Raw genomic sequence first — 10,190 nt, forward strand, 5'->3', positions numbered from 1 at the left:
CATCCTTGGGATCCATCCAAGGATCCCATCCTAATCATACCTACTTGCCTTTCAACTGGGATTTAACTCTTAAGGTGGGGGTCAGTTACCCCACCATACAGTGTGTTTCGTTTTCTTTTTATGGGCCTGCCTCATAGTAGGTGCTCAAACAATATTTTAGAATTCATATTCCATCTCTTGGTGCTGGATTCTTCTACTTTCTTCCTCCTTTTCTATTGTAATGGGGGCAAACCATAAACCTGCCCTAAACAATAAAGCAGAAGAATCAAGTGTGGAAAGGATTTAAATTCCTGCGAAGGAAGGTCCTCATAATTCATTGTAATTTACCATAGGGGCCTTCTCTGAAGTCCATAATTATTACTGCTTCACTAACTTATTTGGTGCTTTGGTTATTCTAGATGTATAATCATTTCGCCTTTTGTGTACATATTTTGGCTATCATCAGATTGTCAGTCCCTTGAGGGAGGTCTCCAGCTTCGTGCCCGACTAAGCTCCTAGCACATTCCTATGCAGTGAATGTTGGTGCTGATGATGAGTTGAAGTGTTACCAGAGGGAGAAGATGAGTGAGGCTTTGGAGGAAATGGAACCCCAGGTGTGAGGCCCAAGGAACTGCTCCAGGGCCACTTAGTTTTCTCAGTGGGTGTTGGTTTCCTGGAAGGTCTCATTCTCTACATGGAGTGGGGGTGTGTATTATGGATTCTCTGAACTAAGTTACCGGTTTAGTAACTCATCGCAGGTCAAGGCCCAGTGAATAACAGCAAGAGTGGTGCTGCTTTACCACCTACAAGATCCTCTGGTAGGATCTAATTCTTAGTTCCCAACTGACATCAGTGTGAATTCCCGGAGATAGACACCCACTGGTGCAACTTCAGCAGGGCCTCAGGGTAACTAACCACTTGGCTTCTGGTCACTTTATTCGAACACTGTTGGCCAAAGGGAGGTGATCTGACATCACATGAAGCCACGCTTGAATTCACTGTCCATGATTTGGTTGTGACAGTGGACGGTAACCCTGCAAGAACTGTCTTGACCAATTGAGCCTTTTTGTGTTTGAGTTTTATGTTAAATTAAATAAATCTCAGGAAAAGAAAAAAGAAGACAGCCTAACGCATTTTAAGTAACTATAATACAAACACCTTGTGAAAAGTCAACTTTTAAAATCCCAGCTGTTGAGGTAGTATATTTAGTAACTGTTCATACCTCCAGTAGGTATGGATGCATTAGCAGGCATGTGCGTGCGCACATGTTTTGGACTTATTTCAATAGGAAAAGAAACACACACACGCACACAAAAACATTCAGGGACAAGTAAATCAAGGTCTGTATTGTTTTTTTTTCTTTTTGTGACCATCCCATGGTCATTGGATATTTGGGGAAAGCCATTTTCCTTTTTCCAGGTCTTAGTCTCTTATCTTTAAAATATGAGGATGCGACCATATGCTTCCTAAGTGTCTCTTGAGTGCTCACTTTATGATTAATTGTTAAAAACATAAAGGTCATGAGCAGCTTGTTTTCTGACAGTAATGTCTGGACCAGAAATAAGGGATGATGACCAGTGGGTACATTTTGACCGGAGAGGAGCAGAAGTGAATGTTTACTTAGTGTTATGGACGGAATGTTTGTGTTCCCCCAACATTCATATGTTGACATCCTAACCCCAATGTGATGATGTTAGAGGTGGGGACTTTGAGAGATGATTGGGTCATTAGGATGAAGCCCTCCTGAACAGGATTAGTGCCCTTATTCAAGAGACCTCAGAGAGCTCACTTGCTCCTTCTGCCATGTGAGAACACAGTCAGAAGACACCATCTGTGAACTAGGAGTGGGTTCTGACCAGACACTGAATCTACCAGCACCTTGATCGTGGCTTCCCAGCTTTCAGAACTGTGTGAAATAAATTTCTGTTGTTTATAAGCGACCCAATCTATTGTATTCTGTTATAGCAGCCTATATGGACTGAGAGTGACAGAGATCTTTTATCTCTCATTATTCCTCTGACCTTGCTTTGTGCTTCACAAGTGTATATTTTTGTCTTCCTAATTTCATTCCTGAATTTCTCGATCTCTCTCATTCATTTATCTATTCATTCATATATTTGCAAATATTTTTACATATAACCTTTGGAAGGGACTTCCGTCTGCTCAGCCCCAGTTTCCTTGCATGTGAAATGATGGATTTGGGCTAGGTAGAGTTTCAGGTCTCTGACAGCACTAATGTTCTTTAACTCCATGAAGACGTTTCCTGCATAACCCTGTCAGGAGGAAGAGGTGATCCAATTCTTCAGTCTCTGTGCATTCATTCTCCCTACAGGTGCACAGTTTTTCCTGGTATGTTAACCCAGATGGCAGCAGAGCAAAGAATGAGGTAACTGCTGAGGACTGGCTGCTAAAACCTTATGCGGGAAAACAGAGTTTTCCAGAATTGATATTTCTAGGAATGATTGAAAAAAAAAAAAAGATACAGCTCAACTTGGCAAGGTTAACAGCACAGGCAGCAGGCTCTTGGGCTCAGCTGCCAGCACGACCTCGAATAAACCAGCTTTGCCTGACAGAACACCTGACAGGAATGAAGGGTGCGGAGTGGCCCGCAGGCTACAGGATGACATGGAGGAAATGCAGAGCTGGAGAATTGCTGGGTGGAGATGCAAAGAATGTCTCTAGTGGTCTCCAAGTCAGCACTAGCTGGAGATGACGGCTATGGACACCAGACATGAGGAAACATGTGGGCCAGCTTCTCTGAGCACTGGAGGAGTAGGTCAATTGTTGACTGTTCTGTCTGCCTTCTTTCAAATCTCATTTCAAGTGTCTCCCAGAGGAGTGACTCCTCCTTTCTCTGGAGACTGGTCTGTAATTGAGTGAGTCACGTATCAGGGAAGTTCTTCATCTTTTGGTATTTTACTACTATTTTCTTTTGCATCACACACTTTCTGACCTCTAGCTGTAACAGCTTAGGTGTAGTTTATATGAATAGATTAGAATTGGAACACAGCAGACCTGATCCTTTTTTCACTCCGTGGTTGACCTCTCCTTGCTAAGAAACATCTAATTGATGAAAACTCATTTGAAGTCCTGAGAACTAGAGAGAGACCAGTAAGTAAGTAGAACTGGCATAAACTTAAGTGATAATCAAATTGGCCCATCTCTTTGCAGATGAGGAATATATCCTGCATCCGTGCAGGAGCCAGAACCAGAGACCAGGGCTTACAACTTCCAGTTCTCCCTCTTTCCACCATCTTCAAACCCTCATTTAAAAAGAAGGCAAATCTGTTCATAAGCATGTAGTATAAGCAGATGGCCTTTTGGGGATGTGAGGAAGGGGGCCAGCTGCATGGAACAGGATATATCTCAGAGGAGAATTCCCCAAAGTGAGGTTGAAGCCCGATTTAGAAGAAGATGAATTTTAAAACCTGCTGTAGGGCATAGATATCTGGCACTATAAGAGGCCTTAACAATCATATCATCCATCACCCTCCGTTTGCAACTGAGGAAACTGAGGCCCAAAGAGATGAAGTGATTTTTTGCACTTCCCTAAGAAATTAGCTTTATAAATACAAGATTTTGACTTCTTTCCCCATTTTTATTATTTAGCTTTTGGACCCCACTGTCAGTTTCCCTTCCCCTTTTTTGACTGTGACTTGACAATTTTTTTTTTTTTTTGAGGGGGATCCCATCAGTTTTGATTATTTGTCATTTACTGAATTTCTGTTGCCTTTCTCGCTTTTTTTCTGTCCTATTGCTCTGTAAATGCAAACCTACAAATAGCGCCTTAGATTTGATCCCACAGACTCTCCCTGGAGAAGGTAAATAAAGTCTGCCTCATCCATGTAATCCATGTGGCTTGCAGCAACAACATTTTGTTGCTCTGCCATGCACACATTCCTGTCCCATTGGCCACCCTTCCTGGCCTCCTGGCAATCGTGTGTTTTCAGACCTTCTACCACTTTGTAATATTTATTCCCCTAGGTATATTTGTCTGAACTATTTTTTTTCATGCCAAATTTCAGTTGATTTCCTCTCCTTGTTTTCAAGGTCTTTTTGCCTCCAGTTGTCCAGGAGACAAACACCATTGTAATCACAATAGCAGGACTGATTTAACTGATAGTTGACAGAACAACATGGAGTAATCATCACTTCTCATTCATTACTTTTCTATTCAACATTTCCTCCCCAACAGCCATGGATTTGGCAAAGTTTTCCGTCCAAATGTCTGTCAATACTGGGTCTCATGCCAGCATAGAGTGTGCGAGTACCTAACAGCATTTCTGGGTTTTCACATTGCTTACTCCTTCTGCTTTTACTTAAACATTGCCTCTCTCCTTAGAGGTACCACTTGCCTCTCATCATGGATTGATGATGTGTGTCCTAGCTCTTCGCTATTTCAGATTCAAAAAGCTCCCTAGTTTTAGAAGCAGCTGTAGAGTCTATTCTTCAGGCCTAGCTGCAATATCATCTGGGCCAGTGAACCTAATGGATGAAAGGAGTATAGTTTCTGTGGCTCTTGGTTAGTATGGGTGGAGATAAAAGTGATCTAGGCAGCTCCACACAGCTTCCTTGGGTTTATGCAAACTAGAGTCCCGTGAAATCCTCTGCACCTGCAACTCTTCCACTCAGAACCAGCCCTGTGGGATCCTGCGCATCTCTCCCACCCATGCCAGCGCTATGGGACCTTCTGTACCTTTTCTGCCCACAGCCACTCCTGCAAAATCCTCTGGATTTTTCCATCTATGTCAGTTCTGTGGAACTCTGCCCCTTACCCACCCTGGCCAATCATCAATTCATGATTCATCCAGCTGCTTGGAATGACTATGGAATGTGGATTGCCTGAAGTGGCATTCTGAGGATGAGGCACGTGACTTTTTTGGTTTGTTTGTTTATTCTAAGTATGAATTGCTTCCTTCCAGTTGATAGCTTAGAAGTAAAATTCACATGCTTTTTTCTCTTCTGAGCAACAAAAACACATACATCAGATAAACTAGGCACAGTCAACACCATTTTGCTCCATGCAAAGGCATTATGAAGTCTTTAAATTCTTCCAACTGTTTTGTTGAAGTTGGATGACAAAGGGCAAAGCGAACCAGTAGCAGCTCTATACCAGGGAATCAGTCAATTTTACCTATCTCAAATTATCTTTTCAAAACACAAAATATGTATATTCTCAATAAGGTTCTCTGTTTCCCAAGGGACTTATTTCAGTGATCTCCTTTCAGTCCTTTGTTTTCTCCATTGCCAAGGACTCCATCCTGGGCTAGTAATTAGAGTGTTTTATTGAATAGGATTTTCCCAGCCTCCACAGGGCCATTTGTTCAATGAAAATGCTTTCCTAAAGTTTATTGTCAAAGCAAAGCATGAAAAACATTAGATCTATCTACAAATTAATACTTATAGTCATATTAACTTACAGATATTAATCTCATAGGGCTATCACATTGCTCTCCCCAAGTATGCTATTCTTCAGGTTAACTAAAAATCTTTTGTTGTTTCATTTATGGCATGATTTCAAGACCACTTACTAACTAGTTTTTTCACTATATGCAATGCAGTTTGTCTAAATCCTCCCTAAGCATCACCATAACTCATATTTAGTTTTACTTTTCTTTTAAAAGGAAACCCATCAACTAACAATATATTTTAACTTCAGCAAGAAATCTAATATTTCTAAACATTTTTATTTATTGCTTCCTAGAGAGCTCTTCTAAGATGTGTTTTTAAAAAAGTCCCTAGAAGATAATTAGGCCCACATGTCCATCCGATCTGCTTGAGATTTGATTTTGATAGAACCTGAAATTCTTGCATAAGAAGAAAGGTAGATACAGATAGAAGAAGAAGATGAGAGAAATTTTGAGACCATTGACTTCCTGTCTGCCTGGCGCTAGTACATTAGCCCTTATCAAAGTTGGAAGAGCTGGTACAACACAGCCATTGTAGGTATTGGATCAATACCTGGCAAACAGCCTGAAGGTCAGATAAAGTACTTAGGCAGGCAGTTTGCCAGGCTAAAGAGATGTCAAGAAAATCAATTAGACTCTAAAGAAAGAGTAGCAAGCTAACTAAAAATCCCATCTTGAAAGGCTCTCTGTATTTCAAAGGTGTTTTATATACATTCACAATATCTTTATCTCGTTCATAAAATTACATTTGATAAGCAATTAAAACTATCCTTGGGTCACCTGAGGTCAACTCACAAAAGATTGTAAACACCTGTACTATCCTAGATTAGAAATAGCTACAAAGGATGGAGATTTAATCAGGTTCTTTTCAGGGTATAAGATTACATAACTTTCGATTAATTTGTTCTTTTTCTATATTGATTACTTTATATGCATTTGGAATGTCAAAGATGCCCTTGCTATTTGAGTGGTGGTAGACAACGTGGACTTTGAGTACTCCAAGGATGCCAGGTAGTTTGCCTCGTAAATTATAGTCCTCTCAAGTCAAAAAATAGAAGGGGAAAAACAGGACTGATTGCTTTGGTAATTTTTTTCACCAGCAAGCAAAAGAAAGAAGCATAATGTTTACTGCGTGGAAGGTAGAAATATTCTTGCTATTTGTTTACCAGCAAGACTTTTTTGTTATATATATAGTCTCTTCTCTGTCCCAGGGAACTTGTGGACACATTTTGGTATAAATAACGTTATGATACTCTATTTATCCCATGTCTTATGATTTTCCTGGTATCGTTACATAAGACTACTGACAGATAATTTGTATTTCTAGTACATATTTCTTGACTTCAGTAAGTTTTTGTTCAGTCTTGGGGTGAGAAATAATATTGAGGCATTTCAGTGACCTGCATAAATAGAAATTTATTCATAACGGATAATTATCAAGGGCAAATTCATGGAACTGTGCTAAGCAGTGGGTAGAGATACCATGATGAACTAAACAGATTTAGTCCCTGCTTTCATGGAGCTTACAGTTTAGAGAGAGAAACAGGCAATACACAGCTCTCTAAAAATATGTATAATTAAAAAGTGTGGTAAGTGTGACAAAGTGAAAAATAAGAGAAAAATGTGAAAAATGTAGCTCGGTCACAAAGACTGCAAAAAAGGGGTTGGTGGCAAACATTTCAGGGAAGGGGGACAGCCTGCAGAAAGAGTCTCAGGTTGAAGGGACGTTAGGAGACAGATCACACAATGCAGGCCCTTGTAAGCCATTGCAACTTAGCACCACACAAGACCATAGTTGTCTGTTTTTTTTTTTCTTTCCCTTTTTTAACCTTTGTATTACTTACCTGTGGTTGATAACAGGTTAACTGCAATAATAATAAATAGCAATATTTGTTATCTTGATTTTTAAAGAAATTTGTTTAAGAATTGTGTATTTGAAGGAGCTTCCTGTGTCCATATCGCTATAGATCTTGAACTCTAGTAGGTGGACGTAACTGATCTTGCGTTCTAGAACGAACCATTTTCCCCTGAGCACAACGCAGACCTAGGGCAAAGAGCTACCATACTCATGCAATGATTCTGCAGTTCAGCACCGAGTCCATCTCACTATTCACTCAGGATGGACATAGGGGATCTCAAAATTCCCAGGGCTTACCCCCCGAACGAGGTACCCTGAATCATGGTCCTGATACCCATTGCTTTCCCATTTGGATGCTTATCAGTTGTCCCTTACTTACTTCTCCCCCTGTTCATATTTTGAGTCCCAACTTGCACCTTGAGCTCCTTTGACCTTGATTAATTGAACTCAAATCTCGTCTATCCTTTAGCTTTGGAATGATCATCCTGTCTAGGCACTGCTTTGCACAACTGTGAACCTATAGACCCTTATATAATGTCATCTTCTAAAATCTGGATGCTTCAGTCCCAGGTACAAGAGCTTTAGTTACTGAGTCCTTTTTTTGCAAGGCTAAGAGTATTTTTGAACTAAAAAGTTTCCTTTTATGTGCAAATGCAATCCCATTACTTATCTTGATCAACTGGTTTATTATTGACTTCAATAATATTAACACAGTGGTGAAAAACGTGGGCTTTATAGCTATACTATTTACTTGCTGTGTGTAAATTTGGCAAGTTACTTAACCACTCTGGGGCTGAGTTTTCAGATCTGTAGAATTTGAGAGATAATAGAACCTACCTACCTCACAGAGTTGTTGTGAGGCTTAAATAAGTAAATACATGTAAAGTACCTGGAGTGTTGCCTAGTGCTGTCAATGTAAGAAACATCCAGACCTGTAGAGAATTTTGTGTTTTTTTGAGTCAAACTGAAGACATATGCCAGAAAGCAAAATTAAAATGGATTGAGAAAATGCTCTGGAGAATGGCAGTTTTGTAGTTTGTTTTATATATTTAGAATCCAAGGAGAAGATGTAAAGAAGGTACATGAAATCCACTGATAGTAGATGAAGGAGACGGGAGAAAGCAAAGTGGGGAAATCTCTAGGACTGGGTAAAAGGCAAAATGGAGAAACATATTTCTTTTACCTTGGTGGGTACAGGATAGTTAACAATTAACATTTGCAGCGTGTAGCGATGGTACGTGGGGAACAGGAGAACCATGAGGGGCTCTGGGGTCTCACGGTCTGGAGGTCCTGTGTTCTCATGCCTGTGGTTGTGCCTTCGAGGGGTAGAAAACAAAATTACTCTGACATTTCAGAGGTATGTTATCCTAGATGCATAAGAACAATGGACAGTTCTCACTTAAGGTAAAGTTTGACATTTGTTAAGAAAGCCATAGGCCTAGGATGTGACTACCCTCTATGACCTGCCCGGATAAGAACTTGTGATAAGACCATCTGTGTGGTTACTTTCGGCTTTCGGTCACTGAGCTTGTGAGGCTTACCATGTGGCTCCCTGAGCTTGTCAGGTTTATTGCGTTGCCCCCTTTTCGTTCACAGTATTTTATAAGCTCTTCATAAATATTAGCTGAAAGTGATGGAATTAGGATTTAAACTTAGACCAAAGTTCAGACAGAGCACAGGCTTTGTCACATACTTACCCCCAGCTTCTTAAGACAGGCATCTACAAACTACCGTCTTTGGACCAAATCTACCCAAGGAGTTAAAAATAGTTTTTTATGTTTTTAAAGGGCTGTAAAAACAAACCAACCAACAACAACAAAAAAAAAAAAACAAAGAAAAATAGGTGACAGAGGCCTTATGTGCATTGCAAAGCCTGAAATATTTGTTGTATCTTTACAAAATCATTTGCCTATGCCTTGTTTAACGTCTTGCTCTACATCTTACATGTTGTGTGATTTGGGGCAATATATTTAAACCCAGAGCTTCTATTTTCCCATCTGCAAAAGGGAGATTACAATATGCATGTTACGAGGTTGTGTAAGGATGAAAAACTATAGCATACAGGAAAGCACCACGCATAACATTCTACACATGGTAGGTGCTCCCTATGTGTCAGATTCCTTTCCCTTGGGAGAGTTGTGTTGGCTTGTCTTAAAATGTATTCAAGCTATTTTTAATATTATAAAATTGTCATCATGTCACTGTAGATAAGCAGCTGGATGAGGGGCTTCTGAGTGATGATTTACCGACGAGAACCAGAATATGTGGAAAGGGCTGGAGACCTGAAGCAGTTGTAGTTTGGCCATTTTGGGGGCTCAGGTGTGTTAGTTGACCCAACTCTGTAAATGAGCTGTGAGTGGGAGGTGGCCCTCCTAGGAAAGTGGTGAAAACAAAAGCAAAGCATTATCTGCCATCAAGGTCAAGTGGGCATTTGAGTGGATTTAAAACAATATGTGAAACAGCTCAGCTTCCCTACTCTTAATTGCCACAGGAAGCCAACTTAAGACATCAAACAGAGAGCGGCCATTGTGAGGATGATTTCCCAGAGTGCCCTGGAGAGAGAAGAAGGTGACTGCATGGTCAGTGCAGAAGGTTTAAAGTCCAAGAGGAGAGTATCTGAGGCTAGTAGGAAACTACCCTGTTCCGCACTCCAGGACATGTCCTGTAAGAGTGAGGGCAGTCTTTTAGCAGAACTGGAACATTATTTCTGACCAGAGGGGGTGGAGTAGGGAGCTATAACCAGAATAAAGACTACGGGCAATGTGTAGGAAAGCGTGAGAATCTCATGAATTCTAGAAGAGCGAGAGATCCAGGTTTATCTTGGAATAGACATTTAAGCCTGTATTATTCAAAATGTAGATCCTTACTCAAAACTTTTTCTATCCCACAGGTAACATTTTATGCAGTCTACTTTAATCTCTCCAAAACTTAGCTATTTAACATTT

Source organism: Rhinolophus ferrumequinum, chromosome 8 (assembly GCF_004115265.2).
Source record: "Rhinolophus ferrumequinum isolate MPI-CBG mRhiFer1 chromosome 8, mRhiFer1_v1.p, whole genome shotgun sequence".
Taxonomy (NCBI): Eukaryota; Metazoa; Chordata; class Mammalia; order Chiroptera; family Rhinolophidae; genus Rhinolophus; species Rhinolophus ferrumequinum.